Source organism: Lepidothrix coronata, unplaced genomic scaffold (genome assembly GCF_001604755.1).
Source record: "Lepidothrix coronata isolate B3197 unplaced genomic scaffold, Lepidothrix_coronata-1.0 Scaffold222, whole genome shotgun sequence".
Lineage (NCBI taxonomy): Eukaryota > Metazoa > Chordata > Aves > Passeriformes > Pipridae > Lepidothrix > Lepidothrix coronata.
This window is the reverse complement of record NW_016690402.1, coordinates 189328-209597: the sequence shown is the minus strand read 5'-3', so window position 1 is coordinate 209597 and position 20270 is coordinate 189328.

Genomic DNA, 20270 nt, shown 5'->3' with positions numbered 1-20270 from the left:
CTGCTGCATCATCTGACTTTTCAGGGTGGTTTTCAAAACAAATTAATTTGCATGGTTCCCATTTATGTCAACTGCACACCAACCTTATCACCAGAAACCAATAAACAAACAAAAAAGAAAAAGTACTTTTTCTCTAACCAGTTGAACTAAATAACCACCATGTTTCCAAAGAAGTAGCTCCCCCTAACTTTAATTTTGAATACTTAAAACACACAATTAAATCACCTAAATGCATCATGTCTACAAGTTCAATAGATGTGCTAAAAAAGTAATATAAAAACTGATTAAGATTATGATCTACTGCATTTCAGAAATGAACACCTAAAGAAAGGTAAGGGTTGATTCTCTCAACAAGTAAATTATACAGAATCATAAGTACATTTTCTATCTGCACATCCTTAACAACAGGGAATAGCATTGCCAAGTGGATAGAGAAGACCCGACTCAGGACCACAAATAGCCTTTGTGCTGAATGATAGAACACGATATATCCCTCTCTGAAAAAATAAATGTACGATGCTAGGGGCCAAGAATAAAAAACAGTAGAGTGCACTGTTGAAAAAGAATAGTCAGCTGCCTTCATGTTTTTAAAAAAAGAAAAAAACCCAACCTTAATACAACAATTATCATTAAGAGTGATTTTTCCACCACCTAACTGACAAGTAAATTATCACATCTGTACCTGCATGTTGAGTTACTGCTTCACCTTCACCAGTAAACAAAGAGGGGGGAAAATTGCTTTCAGTGAGAATTTTTTTTTCCAAAGAGCCAAGCTGTTTGTGCTTTCTTCTCTTTTTCTTTCTCTATATGTTTTGTTGTTGAAAAAAATCAGATATAATTAGATAAAGTGGTAGCGTAAAGCCAGGAGAGCTTTTTCTAGAAATCAGGAAAATTGTGTCTCGTTTACTGTTATCCCTTCGGTTAGCTCCCTCCATCAATGCTTTATTCCTATAGCCTTCCCTAAAAATATGAAAAGGTTAATTAATATTTAATAAAATAAAAGCCTTTATTCTGTTTTATTGAATGCTGAAGAGGTATTAATGAGCAAATGGCCAGTGTTTCCGGTCACAAATATGTAGAGCCTATGGATCCATCTGAATTCAGCTCTACTTCCCTTCTATATTTCCTGGCATTTGATAAGAGAGAAACTTTAAATATTTTTTTTTTTCTCCTTACAACTCTTTTATGAAACAGATATCTGGGGAAATTAATTTTTAAAAAGGGAGGACAGTGTTCTTACTACAGCTTTGTCAGAAGACAACAATAATTAGGTATCACAAATAAACATACCAACATAGAGGAAGCTCATAGTAAAATTTTAAAAAGCTCCTAAGATGCTGAAAACATCAGTCTGATGAATTACATCCCAACAGGGCCTATTTTTCATCAATGGGAGCCTGACGTAACAAGCTTGTATACATACATTCACGGAACAAACATCTAAAGGTAGACAAGATGAATCCCCACACAAGTATCCATAATTCTGCTTCCTTCTACACCCAAAGGTGTCTCAGCATTGATGGAGGAAAACACCTTTTATGTGCTTGCACCCATGGAAGATCCAGAAACCACTGGCTCTTCCCTGAGAGGCTCCATCCAGCAGGTTTTGTTGGAGTCCTCCCAGCAGACTGCGTCCCCGAACCATCTCAACCCCCATCCCGCTGTTAGACTATTACGAGTGTAGAAGCCCAAGACCACCAGGTGTTTCAACATTCCAACACTGCTTCACCAGCCTTGGCAGGTCCCTCGGGTGCTCCCAACTCTGGAGAACCTACAGTCAGGTGTTTGTGGCTTGGGTGCTGTAGGTTGCAGCCCAGGGCACGAGGCTGAACTGCCACCAGCCTAACAGGTCATGAAGGTGCCAAGGAGCTGACACAACACCCCACTGGCAGCTCCAGCTGGCAAGACAGGGCAAAACTCTGACTGTGCTGACCTCTGGGGTCATGGTTAGGCTTCGTGAACGAAGATTTGGGAAGGGCTCTACCCATGTTTGTTACAAGCACGCTGGTGGCTAAAAAGGCCAATAAGAGATAGACAAGACCGGTTGCAAAAGGCACAGCAGAAAGACTCCTTAGGTGGTATATTCTGCAAGAGAAACCACCACAGCTTGTGAGTTAGGTAGCTCAGTGGGAAGGATGCACAGCCAGATTGTGAGAGTCCTGGATTTACCTCTTTTTCCTTTATTTAAATTATTTTTTCTCATCTGGTAATCTGTTCCAAGGTGACGATATTCTCACCCTATCCTATAAAAGCTATTCCATTATACAAACCCCAGAATTCAAGGTGAGCAGTCAGGAAGAGAGGTTACACACTACTCTGTGGATCTTCTCCTTGAGAAAGGGAAGAGTGCCAGCCCCTTGCTGTTGCAGTTATATATGTCTTTTATGTAAAAAAGCCATTAGAACTGAGACTGAAATCCAAAATTCATGACAGGAATATGTCTCTCTTTCTTCCTAGCTGACTGTAAAAGCAGAGTATCTAGCAAAGGAGCTAATACAAAATGCAGATACTGAGTGTCATGTATGGAAAAGGAAAAAATTATTTGTGATTTAAAAAAAGATTTAGTATCAGTTTATACTGAAGAAGAGATCCCTTTTTATTTATACAACTATAACTCCGCCTGCCTGGGATTAGACTTGATGCACTGCAGACTGTCCTTCCAGTTCTCCTGTTCTACAGATCCCAGGGAGTAGTTCCTGTCACCAGATTCTCATGACCTGCACAGACAGGAAGCTTTTCCCTCCTACCTCCCTGCAGTTTGCAGCCTCTCTCTTTCAGGTAACCCTAGGAAAAGCAGAGGGTCATCAGGACTGAGAAGCACACTCTTAAAATACAGTAAAGTACACAGGCTGCTGCAGCTGCAGGACAGTATAAGTGCTGAATGCTGGCTTTAGCTTCATTTTCGAAGAGCATTACAGTCATGCAGTAAAACTCAAGTTAAAACTTTTTCGTCTTTTACACTATCTAACATTATTTAGATTTCCAAATGAAAGTTTAAGCAACCCACAGTTTTGCTTAGCGAATACAGCAAGCTTTGGGGATCACTTTCAAAAACACCTCATTTGCATCAATTCAGCTGATTTCTTCCTTGTTGGTGAAGATGAAAGTGTGCTTCTATCTCATGTTTTCCTCTACTTAGACAATGAGGCACTCATTTCTTTCAAAAAAAAGAAAAAGAACTAGATCAGCAAACTTGTTCTCCCCTTTTCCAGTGTTTCTTTGACTGTGTAATTGAAACGCAGGAGAAAATGCACAAAAGCAAGAGGCACAGATGTTTATATCACAGGTATCTCAAATAACTTAAAAGTATCCTAACTGTGTATAGCCTGTGAATATATTTCATGCCTCACTCACTGAGAATTAGCATTGAAAGTCATCACAGCGAACACAGGGAACTGGATGAATTTCAATCTACTGCAGAAACCAGCCACTTATGTTGTTTGATGTCATCTGCAGTCACATCACTGCAGACATCTTTTGCAAGACTAGTAAAAGAAACATTGTCATTTTTGACATGGCTGCCTGTCCCTCTTCACTGCTCGAGTGACAGCATTCATAGCACTCTTCCCATTGCTCGGTGTATATAACAAATCCAGGTGCAGAGATGAGTCTCCTAGGCTTCCCTTTGAAGAATGTCAGATCAGCTCTGTTTCTTTTAAAACCGCTCCCTTGGACCAGCTGACATTTCTGCAAGCCACACAACACTGAGGAATCAAGATTTCAGGCAACTGATACCACTTTGGGGACACACAAATGGTAATCTAGATGCAAGCTACAAAGCCAAAATTAACAATACAAGCAACTGAATGTCACTGGGATAGGAAAACACACTGCACCATTGAGATAATTAAGGAAAAAACAGGTATCAAACAGGTGAAATACTTCACACTGAGCACTGCTCTTATTGGCCTCCTCACTCATCAGAGAACATCAATATTGTGTTAATGAGCCACCCTGTGCAAGCTGTACCAAAGGGCAAAATAGGGGATTTGTGGTGATGTAAAGGAGAGAGATCAGGCTACCTAATTTTAAGCTCTTATCTTAAGCGCCCAAACAGGAACCTCATCACCTTGGGCTCTTTCTACAGTGAATGAAGTGTGGAAGAAGCAGCTCCAGGAGTGCTTTCAGCCTCTTGAGGTCTGAATTGCCTTCTAGTAGTGCCTCTCACTCTTCATTTGTCAAGAAGAAAACAAAAAGCCTTAATTTAGGAATCTCTGACATTCTCCTCCAAGCCTTCCTCATCCTCCCCTCAGAGGCCTAAAGCTCTATTATGCTTCAAAAACCCCAGAGCAGCACTTGAATGCTGGGATGCAGCTTCCTGCCTAGGGACGAGGCTGAGTTAACTGCTGTGGGAAGGGAGATGCTCAGGGAGTTATGGTTTTGTTCAGAAAAGAGTCTAGAACTTGCCCCAATTATCCAAAGTTGTATGCGTGCTAAACTGGGCTAGAAATGAGTTGAGAAATCTTAGCTCATGTGATGGATCAGTAGATGGATCAGTAGTAATGCTTCTTGCAGTGAAAAATAGGAATATTTAAAGCCTTCCCTGGAACTACAACATTTCTCACACTAGCCTTGTAGAGAAGCAAGAGCTGAAGTAAACCCATATGTGTCAGTATATTTCAGATTCTCATGGGCATCTGGGTAGAAACAACTTTTGAAGAGATTGGTTCAAAAAGCACTTTTCGATCTGTGCATTCATGGCCATCTTTCCAGAAACCAACCTCTCAATGAAAATTAATGTAGTTTTTTGTCTGCAGGTACATATTTGGGGTTTCTGTTGGTTTACAGTTTAGAGATTCTGACTAACCTAATGAAATCGTTGCATCAAGAAATGTCCTCATTTATACAGGCAGCTATATACAACCAAAACCAAGTTATTTCTCTCCCACACCAATTCTGCACAGATTGCTGTACATTGCCTGCAAAAACCTGCAAAAATAGATTTACTTTAAAAAATTTAGACATATTAAACACTTGAGCAAACAAACAGAAATGGGGAAAGGAGAGGAGGAAATAAAAGTAATAAATGAAATTTAATTTAGTCTTTTATTTTATCCTAAATGGAAATCACTGCAACAACAGAATCAGTGGAATTTTTTCAAAAAAGACCAAGTGTATCTTTTAAGATTATGTTAAAAAATGTTTAGGAAACACTGTTCTTGATCATGAATAATAAAGAGGGGTTAGGCATTACTTGCTTTAGTTGAGGCTGCCTTATCCTGTGCATAACCAACTTTTCCAAGCTTCTGAATTGGGCAATATAAAAGCTCAAAAGGGTGAAGAAATTAAGAGGGTGTTAGTGCTGTCTCTGAATGTGATGGATTTGTGACTCAGAAAATCTGACACAGGAGGAGGATCTCCATCTTGCTTGAAGATCATCCACACATCCTGTTGAGAACTTAAAAAAAGTAGAGAAGAAACTGAAGCAGAACAAGGGGTATAGGATTTTATCAGTCTGTTGTTATTCGCAGCTACATCTGCTGCTACAATTTGAAAAGACAACTTATTTTTTTGAACCCAGATAAATTTTCTGCTTGCTTTCAATGACTGGGTAGCCTTAGAAAATTACTTTTAAACGGAGTATGCCCACAATATCCATGCACTGGGAAAAGGTGGTCTGCTGGAGAGCAAAAAAAGGGCTCAGCAGTTGCCCTGAAAGTTTAGTATCACTTGATGCTCCCACTTGAGTGGGAGCCTCCATGTGCTGGCAGAGTGGCTGCGCTCACATGATGTGCCAGGGGCATGCGAGGATGCTGAAGTGCACATGAACCGAGACACAGCCCAGTGAGAGGCTACCAGCAGCAACTCTGCCAGAGCCTGATGACACACACACAAAATGTGTTTGGGGTTGTTTTTTTTCCGTGTATGCATGCAAGCTTCAATGCCTGGGCCGAACTTCCCAGCTCCCATCTGCTGTGCACAGTGTGAAACATCTCACTGTGCAGGAGCCAGAAAAACCATGCATTCTGCAGAAATCCCACTCACACTCCATTTCACTATATTTCCAGAGGCACTGCTTGTGCTGACCCCAGGAATGGGGGCAATTTGCATTCATACACCAGAATCAGAGGTTTAGCCACTGCCTTCCTCCTCATTTTCACCATTTGACCTATTTTTTTTCTCCAGATTATCCGATACATATATTGCATTATACTTCCAGTGGCAGAGAGTACATTAAGATTCAGGGGATTCTCTGCATCGTGTGCATTTTTCATTACAGCTATTGATATTATGTATTAAAAGACTAATGATTTGGAGCCTTTAATATCAGGAAATGATGCTTATAATTATGCATCTTTGACCTCAGGCCTGGAGCCTGCAGCATAGCTTCCTTGTCTGTGTGGATGTTTCCTAGAAGCCTGGATGGCTAGTGCAGCAGCTACTTTAGCCTTCACCTTTGTCACTTTGTGGTACTTGATGTTCTTCATGGAAGAGCACTGACTGCTTAGAAAACAAGCCAGGGCACTACAGGTATTTGACTCAAAGCATGTGGCTAGTGATGGGACCAGCTTCATTCAGTATGTAAGTTGTCTGTAAAAAAGAAGTTTTATCTAAATTTCCTCTGGTCTGCTAAATGCACTGAATTTTGTATCACACAGGAATAGCTTAAATCCACTCTGCAAGTGAATGAAGAGGAGAAGGCTGATAAAAACACGATTGATCTACAAGGTGCACTGTATCAGTTCATGCTTCATATGAGTGGAAGTCATTGTATGCCTGGGACCTCGAGTTTTTTAACACAGAAACTTAAAACTTCAGACCTGTAAGCTTTTTCATGCTTTAAGACAAAATATGAATATTCAGCTCACTCTGAGCTGCCTTATTGTTTTGCTGGTAACTTGATTTCCTTCATGTTGCAGGAAAATTTTCTTAAGAAGAGTACCAACATGAATCTTCAGCATGCAAATGATAAATCCCACCTTCAAGGGAGCCATAAGAAAACATATTTATGTAAATGAATGTTTCAAAGGCCAGTGAAATATTAGGCAGACTGAAAAACCTTTTTTTAAACAGTGTTTCAGCCACGCATGTCTTGACTTCACTGGCAAATATCTTGCTGTGTAAAGTTTCATTACCAAACTCATTTCTATAATCCATTTACTGGTCTGGATTTTTTTTCTCTGTAGGTTTATTTACTGTATACAAACGTGATGATGTAAGGCTTACCTTAGGGAACTGAACTAACATCATTACTCTGCAATTTATACTTTTTATTTTGTTTTTTTTATTAAAACTGCCACTTAAAAGGACCAGTTCTGAACCCCTTCATTATTAAAGAGCTCCTCATGTGCTCCAAGATATGAAGTACTGATCCTGCAAAACCATAAACATGTCATAAACATGCTTAATTTTATACACTTTGAGTGACTCCATTCAATTCACAACGTAATAGGGCTTACAAGTTGAAGTTCAGCAGAGTACTCAGAAATATGCCTAAAGCCACATTTTTTCAGTAAAACCTTTCTGTGGGTGGATTTTCAGTAATATACTCAAGCATATATTTAATTTTAAGCACATGCTTAAAGTGCTTTATTGAGTTGGGGCCACCATGTCTTGAATGAAGCATATCAATAAGCCTATGTAATATGGTCTATTACTTCATATGAAAGGCAGTCAAATATGTATTTTGAAATATATACAATGCAGAAGTTAAATCAGTAGCATAAAACTTTGTTTTGCAAGATACTCAAAATCATTATTGATTAAAAACAGTGTGCTCCAGGGCATATGCCCCTTTCTCGGTCAAGATCTTACAGGAATGCTCTACATCTTCAGTGGGAAGAGAGATAGTTGAGAAACAGATCTCATATTATATACTGATAATTTAGGTATAATCTGTTTTGGCAATATTTTCTCAATTAATTATTTAAAGATACAGTATGTCCTCACAGAATCATAGAATCTATAAGGTTGGAAAATACCTCTAAAATCATCGAGTCCAACTGTTAACCCATGACTGCTGTGTCCACCATTAAACCATATCCCCAAGCATGATATCCATACACATTTTGAACACTTCCACCACTTCCCTGGGCAGCCTGTGTCAGTGCCTGACCACCCTTTCAGTGCAGATATTTTTTTCCTAAGATCTAATCAAAATCTCTCCTGGTGCAACTCGAGAACATTTCCTCTTGTCCTGTCACTTGTTACTTGGGAGAAGAGACTGATACCCACCTTGACACAACCTCCTGTCACGTAGTCAAATAGAACGATAAGTTCCATGGCCCTAACTTTTCTCCTGTTCTAAATATGGCATTTCACAACAGAATTGAAACAACCTTTTGTAGTCACTTAGAATATTTTGTTTTCTCTTTAAATCTTAACAAATAGTAAAATACAATGGCAATTGCATCCTCCCAGGTATTCTCCTGTCACCTAGAAGGGGACAAGGTTAGACTATTGCATATACAACTGCATAAAGTGGTTACAATCTTGTCTTCAAGAGTCCCTGTTTCTCCTGACCACAGTAGAGAAGCTCCAGCATCTGCCTCAGGAAAGGCAGCCCCGTTCACTGTGTAATCACATGGATAAAAAAGAACATGGCAGAACAGAAGGGCTTCTATATACAGTGTCAAAAGATATCAACTCCTCCTGGAAAAAAAACTCTGCTGATTGACTAAGACAAATTAAGAATGAAAGGAAAATAAACTTGAAGGAACAGTATTAGAAAAACAGTACTAGAAAAACAATAGTATTAGAAAAAACCTCTGCACCAGTCTCAAAATTATATATCTTGCAACCTTTGTATGAAGATTTAATAACAGTAATTTCAGATGAGCTGCATAGTTTACTTTATGACTTTTCCACAAGAGATTTACAGGTCACCCTAAACCTATGTCAAGAAACCTTTCTACTACAGTGTCATGCAGTCTTTATTAATATTGCAGACTGTTCTGAAAGTTTCAGCCAGAAAGATATGGACTGAGATGAGGGAATTATGAAGAAAAAAAAAAGGCACAAAATTGATTATTAAATGTTCAAAAGACTAATAAGTGGACAGAGTTGAAAATAGGCAGTGCTGTGTCATTCACATGACAAGAAGGTGAAGAATATGAAAAACAAGCACAAAGAGAGACTCTTAATGCCTTACAAACTAGCAATATAATTAAAATAAGATAAAATGAGAGAAAGGTTTTCTACAGTTTAGCTGGCAAGAAACATCCCTTGCTAAGACCTATTAATATCTTTTCCTGGAGAAGTGGCAGAAGCCCTAGCACCAATTTAATACTAACTGGAGAAAAACGGAGAACACTCTGCAGAAGAGCAGCGCTCCCCACGGTGGTGTGCTGAATGATGAAAGAGGTATTCGCCTGACACCCAGTGCTACAGCATTAATGAATCTTCATTTTCTGAGTCTTTCCCCTTAAAAATGACAATATGCAAGCTCTATAAAACATTACAGGCTCTCTTGACTGCTCTAAACTATACTGATGTGCAGGCAGATGTTTTTCACCTGATCCAGATATTTTTTCCTACATTTTTTCTCCTTCTGCAGCCCTGCTTTTCCTTGCAGGGTGGTGAATGGGAGCCAGGAGTACACTTGTGAGAGAGCAGCTGTTTTGAACTGGAGCAGGCACACCTCTGCCAGGGTAATACAAAGAGCAGTTAGAGAGCCACTGACAGTTCAAAGTGTCTTGCTTTCATTATGCTGCACCTGCCATCAACCTCCTTACATCTGTTAAATTCCCTTCAGAGGAATGTTGTTTTTATGAGGAAAAATGAATAGCTCCCTTTTACTAGATGAAAACCTGTAGATGCATGAAGTTAAGACAATTATTAATATTAAACTAACATCTACCATTTAATAGCAGCTTCTCTTGAGACTAAAACAGTGACATGAAACACTATTGTTGCAGAAGGAGAGACTTACTGCTTACTATAAAGCAATGCTCTGCTTACGTGTGTGGAGCCACATGTGACAAACTGTGGCAGCTTTCATAGGTTTAACGAGTCTCTTCGGAGTTCCTCTCTCTCTGGTTAGTCATAGGCAAAGCAAGGAAAAAGCTGCATGCAAATACATACCTCATGTGAGTAGCTGCACACCAAACAGCAGGAAGCATAATGAGCAGAGATGGGTTTTCCTGTGATCTCTTTTCATTGCTTCATATACGACTTGGAAAAAAACCAACAAACAGGCCAGGAATAATCTGAGTCTTTTTTGGTTATACCCAAAACCCAGAGTGCAAGGTGTGATAGGAAGTGATGGGCTTCAAACTCTCCTTTTTATCACTGGTCACTACGGCAGACCTTGATGATCAAGATAGTATCTACATTTGATATCATACTGATGGAAGCCTATTCAACCTAAGGCGACTGAAGGCCCACATTAAGACCTTAAATCCCCTTGTCCAGGAGCTGCTTTACGCTGACAATGCCGCCCTTGTCGCCCACACAGAAGCAGCTCTTCAGCGTTTAACATCCTGATTTACAGACGCTGCTGAGCTCTTTGGAAGTCAGCTTAAGAAGACAGAAGACAGAAGTTCTTTGGGTTGGAAGTCAGCTTAAAGAAGACAGAAGTTCTCTATCAACCTGCACCTCAGGAAGTCTTCCATCATCCCCATATCACCATTGGCCAATCAGAGCTCAAATCAGTCCAGCAGTTTAATTACCTAGGTAGCCTCATCTCCTCAGATGGTAAAATTGATGGAGAGATAGACAACAGGTTAGCAAAGGCATATAGTGCTTTTGGAAAACTTCATAGAAGAGTTTGGCGAAATAAACACTTGAAGAAAAGTGCCCAGATCAGTGTTTACAGAGCCATAGTGCTGTCTACTCTCTTATATGGCTCCGAATCATGAGTCATTTACCGCCACCACCTGTGTCTCTTAGAATGCTTCCATCAACGCTGTTTCCACACAATCCTAAACATCCACTGGTCAGATTATGTGACCAATACATCTGATCTAGAACAAACAGCAGTCACAAGTATTGAGGCCATGTTGCTGAGAACACAGCTGAGTTGGGCAGGACACGTGTCCAGGATGAAGGACCACCGCCTCCCTAAGATCTTGCTTTATGGTGAACTTGCCACCGGCTGCCGCAAGAGAGGAGCCCCGAATAGAAGATACAAGGACTCCCTGAAACAGCATCTCAGCCTTGGCCATATTGATCAACATAACTGGTCTACTCTGGCCTCAAATCAGGAGGTCTGGAGACTATCTTTAATGCTGCTGCTTCTTTTGAGAACGCACGCAGGATCACTCTGGAGGAGAAAAGACAACACAGAAAGAATCGTGCCTTGCAGAATATACCACCTAAGGAGTCCTTCTGCTGTGCCTTTTGCAACCTGACTTGTCTATCTCGTATTGGCCTTTTTAGCCACCAGCATGCCTCTAAAAAATGTGGGTAGAGCCCTTCCCAAATCTTTGTTTGTGAAGTCTAGCCATGATGATTATGTTAAAAACAAGTGTTCTCAAATGGGTCTTATTCTGAAGAAAGTAAACTAATTAGTGTACTCCTAAAACTTCCTGTTGCATGTTTGCTTCTCTAAACTCATTCACAGCCTACACTGCATTGACAGCAAGAGGACACAGCAGTACTCCCTTTCTCAGTAGGGCTGTAAAGAAACTGGCTCAACCCTTCCTTGTGGTGGTCCTTTTCATGGCACTGACTAGAAATGTTGTATCTCAAGTTCATTGGGGTATAAGATGACAGTTTTGCTTCTAAAGATATACCAAATGGTAGTGACGTCTGGCCTTGTGTTGGTGTGTAATGAGGGATGTCATTACCCATAAGAAATACCATTTATAGAATCATAAAATCATAGAAATGTTTGGGTTAGAAGGGATATAAAGATCATCTCATTCTACCCCGTCATGGGTAGGGAACCTTTCAGTAGACCAGGTTGCTCGGAGCCCCATCCATCCTGGCCTTGAACACATCCAGAATGAGGCATCCACAGCTTCTCTGGGCTTCTCAGAGCACAACTTCTTCTGTGTTTCTTCAATGCTTCACCACACTCATAGTAAAGAGTTTCCTCCTAACATCTAATCTAAATCACTCCTCTTTTAGTTTAAAACCACTCCCCTTTTTCATATCAATATCTGCTGGAGTAAAAAGTTCCTCTCCATCTCTTATAAAGCCCCTTTAAGTACTGGAAGGCCACAGTAAGGTCTCCCTGGAGCTTTCTCTTCTCCAGGACCAGTAACCCCAACTCTCTCACCCTGTCTTCACATGAGAGATGCAAACAGCTCTCTTGTCATCTTCATGGCTGTCACAGTACCTTATTATCGCACTGTAGCTTGTATGACTTTCTCAAAACTCTGGTTGTTTTCAGCTAAAGTTTGTCAGGGTAACAGTCTGCAAAGAGTTCAAAGCTTTCTTCACGCACTGTTTTTTTTTGTTTCTGTATTACCAAGGTAGAGATCCTGAATTCACGTTTGGAAAGGATAATTACTCTCTCTTATGCTTTCTATATGCAGTTATGCGCTGTGTGGGTAGTGATGTGGATTGTACTGAAATTTAAGTTCCTGGGGTATCATTCAGCTTTACAGGCCACTTATCAATCTAGTCAATGGAAACCATTATATTTTCTACTATGATCAACCCAAAGTGATAGTCAAAAACATAAACTATAAAAAATCTTGCATGACAGGATGATGTCCCTCAAGAAATTCTTGCCCATCAGTTATCACATTATGTGTGCTACCTAAATCAAATAACTGCTGTTATTGGTCATCGGCAGCTATCTTTGGTTCAAGAGTTATTTGTCAAAGTGGAGTAGCCTCAAATTGCCTATTTATTGCTCTTCTTGTTCAGTTTTGGCTTATCCACTCTCTGTTCTTTATCAGTGCTCTTCTCAGCCTTATCATCTCTTCCCTTTCAAAGATCCTTGAATAATTGCTTTCTCTAATCCTGTCCTGTTTTTCTAGGCACCCGTAAGAGATGTGACTCCTGTTCTCAATTGTGTCAATAAAGTGTGCTGGACTGTACTTACTAAAGTAGGTACAATAAAATAACTACAAATTGCAGCAGAATATTGAGTTCTCATTGAAAGCTTCTCTCTGTACGGTAAAGTAAGTCCCAAGTTGTCCCTGAGACCAGTAACCACATAGTCATAGCAGCCTGCTCAGAGAAAGTCTTTAAAGGATCCATTAGCTCCAAGGTTTCAAATTAAGAGAGGCTTAGCAGCATAGACTCCTGTATCCATAAAAATCTGAACACTCTGAGGTCTTCTCAGGAGGTCTTCGATCATCTCTGTGGAGATGGTTAAGACACTTTGTTAAAACTGGAATATGAGCAGCTCCAGACCCAGCAATAGCAATAGCCTAGAAAGCAATTTTTCTTGAATTTTTCAAGGTGGGTATTTTTTTTCAGAAGTCACTAATTTGCTACCTTTTTTTTTTTTTTAATTGTAAACAAGAAACCATTTTTAGATGTAATTAGTACACTCCTTAAAAATTTTGCAAGTGAATGCCACCAGGAAAACAATCCTTATTGCTGGCTTAATAAAGGAATAAGGTTTCTGCAACAGTCCAGCATGTATGTCATTCTGTGCACTGGTCATCTTACCACTTCAAAACACGCTAACTATTGACCAATCTCCACTGAAAAGGACAGAAGAAGAAAATTCTCAATTATTATTAAGGTCTCACATGACTAGTAAAATAAGCTTTCCATCATTTTGATGAGACTGACCAAATTCTTTGTTCTTCGCCATCATCCATAAAAAGGAAGCAGCAAATTGTCAACTAGTATGAGAAATAGTGTGGGAAAGGACTGCTTATTAAATCTTAGACACAGAAGAATTTTGACTAGAGCTTAAAATGAGACCAGACCTTACCTTATAGAAAGCCACCTGGAAACCACAGAACTGTTTGTTTAACTTTGTGGTTGAGTTTTCAGGTCCTACATTTGCACACTATCCATGAATCATCAGTTATTTTTCAATATCTCATGTGTATAATCAGTAAGTTCTTGCCCCAGCTACCTCTGCTATTGTGATTGTTTTGAGATACCTGTAGAGAACCACCTTCTTTGAGTCTTGTTATAAGCCACCCATACTTATTCAGTATAAACCATTGCTCACAGACATAAATAATTCAAACTTCAGTGGACTCTAGATTTTAAATATCCTGGAGTAATTATTGTCACTAACTGCCCCAAGATTTGTAGTGGGCAAACAGCTTTTAAAACAACCTTGAGAATTCACTTACATATAGTAGCACTGCTACTAGTGCCTGGAAATCCCAGTAATTCCAAATGTAGCCTCAAAGAGAATAGATATGCTAAAGATCTGACCAAATATCAACATCTTTTAATCATATGTTATTAATTATTGCACAAGAAATGCTACCACAATACTTACTACCTTGCTTTCCTTGGTAGTAAAGGGCAATTTTAACTGTCTTTTCACTCCAGGGAGAAAAAAAATCACATTATTATGAGATTCTGTAAAAGTATGCAAAAAGCTGTGGTGAAAAAAGGGTGATAACTACCTGATTAGGTATGTCATTGTCCTAGTTAGGACAGCTGAGATCAGTTCATCATGGTATGGGTGTAACTCAAAACTGTGTATTCTATAGCCTTCCATGCCATTTCCCAGAAACTGTTGTCAATAGACTATTCGCACCCTCTGCCCATAGAGCCTGACTCATCAGGCTATAAACTAGGTGTTAAGAGGCCTGTGAGATAGGAGGATGCTCTTGTCCTCACACCCTTTGTGGAACTCCCCACCCTGAGGGAAGCACTGAGCATTCCTGCCTGAACTGGAGGATATATAATCTTGGAGTCTTGGAACATTTTTTTAACCACTCGTGGGATCCAGAGGAAGGCTGCAGCTCATCGCTCTCAACCAGACTTAGACCACCACTGGACTGCAATCACCACTTTTGACCAGACTGCAACAGCTCTCCCACCAGCATGTTTTTCCCCTCTCCCTTTACTTTGGACTCAAGCGGGGCCCAAGGAACACCACTTTGTTCATGCCCCAGGGTGCTGGGTTATACTTTTGGGTTTTGTGTGTTAGGACCAATTGTTTGTATGATTGTACTCACTGTATTATTTTAATAAATTGTTATTCTGACTTATAATCTCTCCTTTAAGTTGAGTTCATTTCCCCTGCTGGTTAACTCTTAAACCAGCACAGTCATCATGGCATAGGAACCCGTAAATAAACAGAACTTCAAGGTAATCTAGTAAAATAAAGCATCACACATCCTCAAAAAGAAAGAATTTCTGGATTATTCACCAGTCATGAAATCAATAAGCATCTACTCAGTATATCAAATTCCTAGATGATAAATGCTACTGTGGGTAAACTGAAGAGGAAATAAAGATAACTGTTTTGTTTCACATTTAGGTCCAAATTTCCAGTACTCTAATTAAGACTTATTCTAGTCTTGCTTACTTAGACAAAAAGCTGCAACTTTTTAAAACAGAGATCAAAGCTTAATGGTAGAATTAATAAATAAACTGCGGTTGTCACATTTAGAAAGGTGAGCCAAAGGACATGTGTCTGAGGTGGCAAGCTTTCTCCTCTGAGTTGCATGGCTGCAGGGAAAAGACATAAAATGGGTTACAGTAGCAGCCTTGCTTCATTTTGAAAGTGGGGCCGGTGAAATTTCAGGTTAGTGGCAGTTCACTCCTATCTTCGTGAGGCAATACTTTGGCTACACTGTAGCGCACTTTGTGATCTAACAATGAATACTTAAACAGAAAGTATGCCCCTGTAATAAGCCCCCACAGTAAAAAAATTAATATTAATGCAATGAAAAAAATTGTTCTTCCTTTTGAACCCAGTGAGGACTGCAAAGACAGTGATTATTAAAGAATTCAGCTGGTTTCAAAATTGACCTTAACCTGGAAAAAGCTAGGCAGAAGCAGAGGAAAAACTGATTAAAAATTCAGTGCAGCATTGCATGGCCTTGGTAACCTGGGACTGGGGTACTCAAGAGCTACTGACAGCTTGCATTTCAAAGCTGATTTGTAAAGTTGCCAACAGGTCAGTAATCAGTAACTTTACAGAGCATGCAGCTGACACAGAAAGCCAAAAAGGAACAACAAAAGACATAATTGGATCTTAGGACCCAAAAGATGCCATGAATGCATTCATTTTTGGCACTACGCATGCTGCATGTTGCGACAAGATATGGTTATAATGAAGGTGATTTGCATATTTTTCATGAAGTTTGGATGCACTGAATTATAAAAATAACCCCCTAACATGAAGCTATTTCACTGGCACTTGGAAGTCTTATTTGAAACACTGACAGAACCACAGAAGTATTTAGTGATGAAAGAAAAAAATTTTAAAAAAAGTCTATTAGGTCATCACAGGCATCTGCCTTCAAATGCTGAATTATTTCCTTTAGTTTATTTAGAAGTTGTTCATATCTACCAAAAGAAAGAAACAATAAAGGAAACCACTGAAGTAACCACAGACAACTTAAAACTTCACAGCACTTAACTCTCTGGACTCAAATAGGAAAGTTCTTACCCAGTTGCCACTGGTTTCGGTGAGCTAGAAGGTTTTAAAAGGACTAAGTGTATCATCTAAGGGCCTACTGAATAAAACTCCTTCCCTTTAAGGTCCCCTTGTCCTTCCTCTCCCTGCTTGTCATCAGCCCTGAGGACTGGATATCATAGTTCATATGCAGAGGTTTCCAGGTCAATGACCATATGCAAAGCTCCATGCCCTGTCACGAGGTGCTGCATCTGTCTTCTCATACATTTATCTGGTAGTTTTGTCTAATATAGGAAATGCAAGTTCTTCTATCTTCTTGCTTTGTGTGGTACCATCCCAGATTTCCAGACACGGAGCTCTTGGAAACACTGGCAAACAGCCACAGCTGTTAGACACTTGAACTGGACATGCACTGGAGTCAGACATGAACTGTTGGACTGGGCAGAGCCAGCACTGGCAAACTCTACCCTGTTCCCAGTCCTCGGTCATAACAGCCAGTGCACAAATAGCAGTTGGACTCGCAGGAGGCTTGATGCTGTCACCTCCTTCTCTCTCACAAGGCAGGTGTCTGAAGCCTCTCCTTCTGAAGCATGGCTGTAGGGACTGAACCCGTATGTGAGCAACGTGGCTCTTCCTGGTGGCCTGTCTTTCAGTGTGCTAGGTTTTGGCAGGCCTTAGCCTCAGCTCAGCTGGGGTCTGCACAGTGTGAGGGGAGTTAGGCTGTTACGGTGTGACTTAGACTGCCAGTGTCATGCCTAGCCTTCCAGACCCACCAGCGGCAAGTCAGTCACACGACCATGAAGACCCTCACTCATGCTCCTTATGGATGTCTCCAACCAGCCCAGGGACAAAAGTCATGCTTGAGAAGGCTAAACATGGAGAGGCATTTGCATCACACCAGAAACACATTTAAATAGGTCTGACTCAGAACAAATTATATTTTATAACAGACCTGTTGTCATAGTCATAGTACTGTATGCAAATCTTTCAGTTCTCCTTGGGAATTCTTTTTAGTCCTGTGCCTGGTCTTTCTGACAATCAGTTTGTGTCTCTCTATCTACAGCTATCATGTATTTCTGCTAGGATGTTAAAGCTTTATATTTTCTGTATTCAATTCAAAGAAAAAATATAAATATTAACATAGAAGTGCATATTCCTTTGGTAATTTATCATTATTTTGCTCTTTTCAATACGCTAGTGATAAATAAGTTCCAGTTTGAGGATTAAATCATTTATTCTTAGGGATTTTTAAGAGTTCTTATTTCCTACAAGTTCCATGCAGGAATTAAGCTGTGAGTGTCAAAATTTGAATACGCAAGCAATCCAAGGATTTTTGGATCCTCATTTATTGGAACAGCAGGCTTCTTTACCGGGCCTTCAGAGCAAGTAATGGTCAGCTTTACATTTTTGCTCTTGAAGGCGTTTTCTCTTGTGCTTATAGGAAAAAAATCAGTTTGTTGTTATTAGATAGAAACTACTACTTCTGCCTTTTAAACTGGAAGATGTAACTGGCAAGAGTCAACAACATGAAAGAAGCAATGCCATGAGTTTTCTGATGTGAACCTTGGATGCAGCTTTTGCTTGTTCGCTCTGCCAGGTATGCAGCAGCAGAAATGTAAGGCTTGTGTGAAAGGAGACCAATGTCCGAGATCACCCACAGTGGCATGAATGCATGTTTCCTCTATGGTTTCCTCAAAAAGTATTAGTACAGCAGGAGGTAGGAGAGTGAAACAAGGTTAGGCATGGCAAGGCATGTCAAGGCATTAGGGGGAATCTGCATAGTCTTCCATGGTTGTTTTAAACTGAGTGATATCAGGGCTTGATGTGATTATAGCAACACAAAGTGTCACAAAATGAATATAAGTAATACAGTTCTATCATTACAATGCCAGACTCACTCTTCTATCTTCACCAACTCATTCTGAATGCAAATTTATTCATACCAAGCTCTTGTGAAGCAAGAATGTGATTTATTTGTGAATATGCAAGTGCCAAACTTTAGAGATGGAAGAGATATTACACAAAATATGGTCAGAGGATATAGCTATAATTAGTGAGGGAAAATAAGAAACCAAAATTCATTTTTGATTGGTGAAATCTTCCTAACAATCAGTAGGAACCTTGTGTAAGGAGCACAATTGCCTGTCTCAAACACTGTTAAGACCACAAGGCACTTTGCCATAGTATAAGCACAGAATGGAGCAACAAGATGGCACTACATCCAGGCCTGGCAGAGGTGAGGTCTGGCTAGCACATCCTGAGTAATGCATTCAGACAAAAATTGCCACTGTGGCAAGTTGTGTAAAGAAGCACGTGCTTGTATGCGTATCTCTGGTCACACAAAGATCATCCCAAGTTATGGGACAGATGTCATCTGGAACCACCAAAGCTCCTCCCAAATATGCCTCTGTGGATACCTGGAACTTGAACTGTAAGTTGAAACACTGTAATGGGAACTTGAGATAAGATAAAGGTGGTACTATTGACTGTTAACTCAGGCCAAGGGGGAGGTTAACACAGCTGGGGGAGAAGAATGTATCACTGATAATGGACACAAAGAATGCAGAATTTATGGGCCACAAGGAAACCCAACTGGCAACTGTGCTGAACCCAATTCAGCTCTGACTGGGTAAAATATAATTCTGACAGGGGGACATCATGACCACTGGCTCAGGGCCACTGACCCAAGAGATCCACTGACTCAAAAGAAGAAAAAGGCTAAGCATTGGTCTAATCAGCATTAGAAGCAAGGGAATCATTAAACTAATAGAATAAGAGAACTGTGTAGACAGTGAGCATTAATTCCTTTGTTTACAAAAACGTACAAATAGTGAAAAGGACTCCCATTCTGAGAAGCCCAGGGTGAAGAAGGACCAATGGAATGCTGCTGGATCCACAGGTGGTGGCTATGTTCTGCTTGAGCGAGCTCTCTCTTTCTCTCTCTTCCCCCTCCCCCCTTTTCTGTTTCTTTCTCTCTCTTTCTATCTCACATTTACTGTTAAATAAAATCTATACTATTGACTTCAACGTATGGTCTTGTTTGCACGTTAATTCAGGCAGAGGCATCTCTCAAGAATCAGATCTTAACACCTTGTACTTTCACAAGCCACATCCAAAGGCCTAGGCAGTGAAAATATCGCTATTTGTGGAGCAGCTGGCTAATGAAACCAGTGCATACACTGAGCTGAAGGTACTTAAATCCATTCAAGCCTGGTTTTAACTGAACAGGACATAGAACCAGTTTGGATCTAGGGCAAATAATTTCTCACTCTAGACATATCCTTCCAGGTCAGAGGGCAATTTGTTGACACGAAAGGAATAGGAGGTCTGGTAGCAACTTGCAGCCTACACTACTGCCAGGTGTGACACGTAATTTGCAGTGACTTTTTAGCCCTTTCTACCAGCATTTGGAAGGAAGGCATGCTGTGATGTGCAGGCATGCATGGCTAACTCAGCCACCTAGGGGATGTGCATATCTTGTCAGGTGCACAGTGAAGGAGGCAGGGCTCCACAAGAGGCATTCTTCCTTGCCCTACAACACTCCTATAAATAAATAAATTATTCCTATAATTTATTAAGCTGATGGCCTGACTCTCCCATTTTAAAAACTGTTAGTAACTGATTCGTTCACTAATGTGTTCACACACACACACAAAAAATCTGTGAATACATGGGAAAAAGTCAAAGCTTGCAAACCCTCCTTTGTTTCAAATACTAATCGAGGTTGCTAAGAGACAATAGTGTTGACATCTATTGCATCATTTCCAAACCCAGACATTAAACTCAAAGAAATTAATAGTCAAGGGTTTAAAAATCTCATAATAAAATCTGAACATACAATTCCTATCCAATAGAAACAAACACA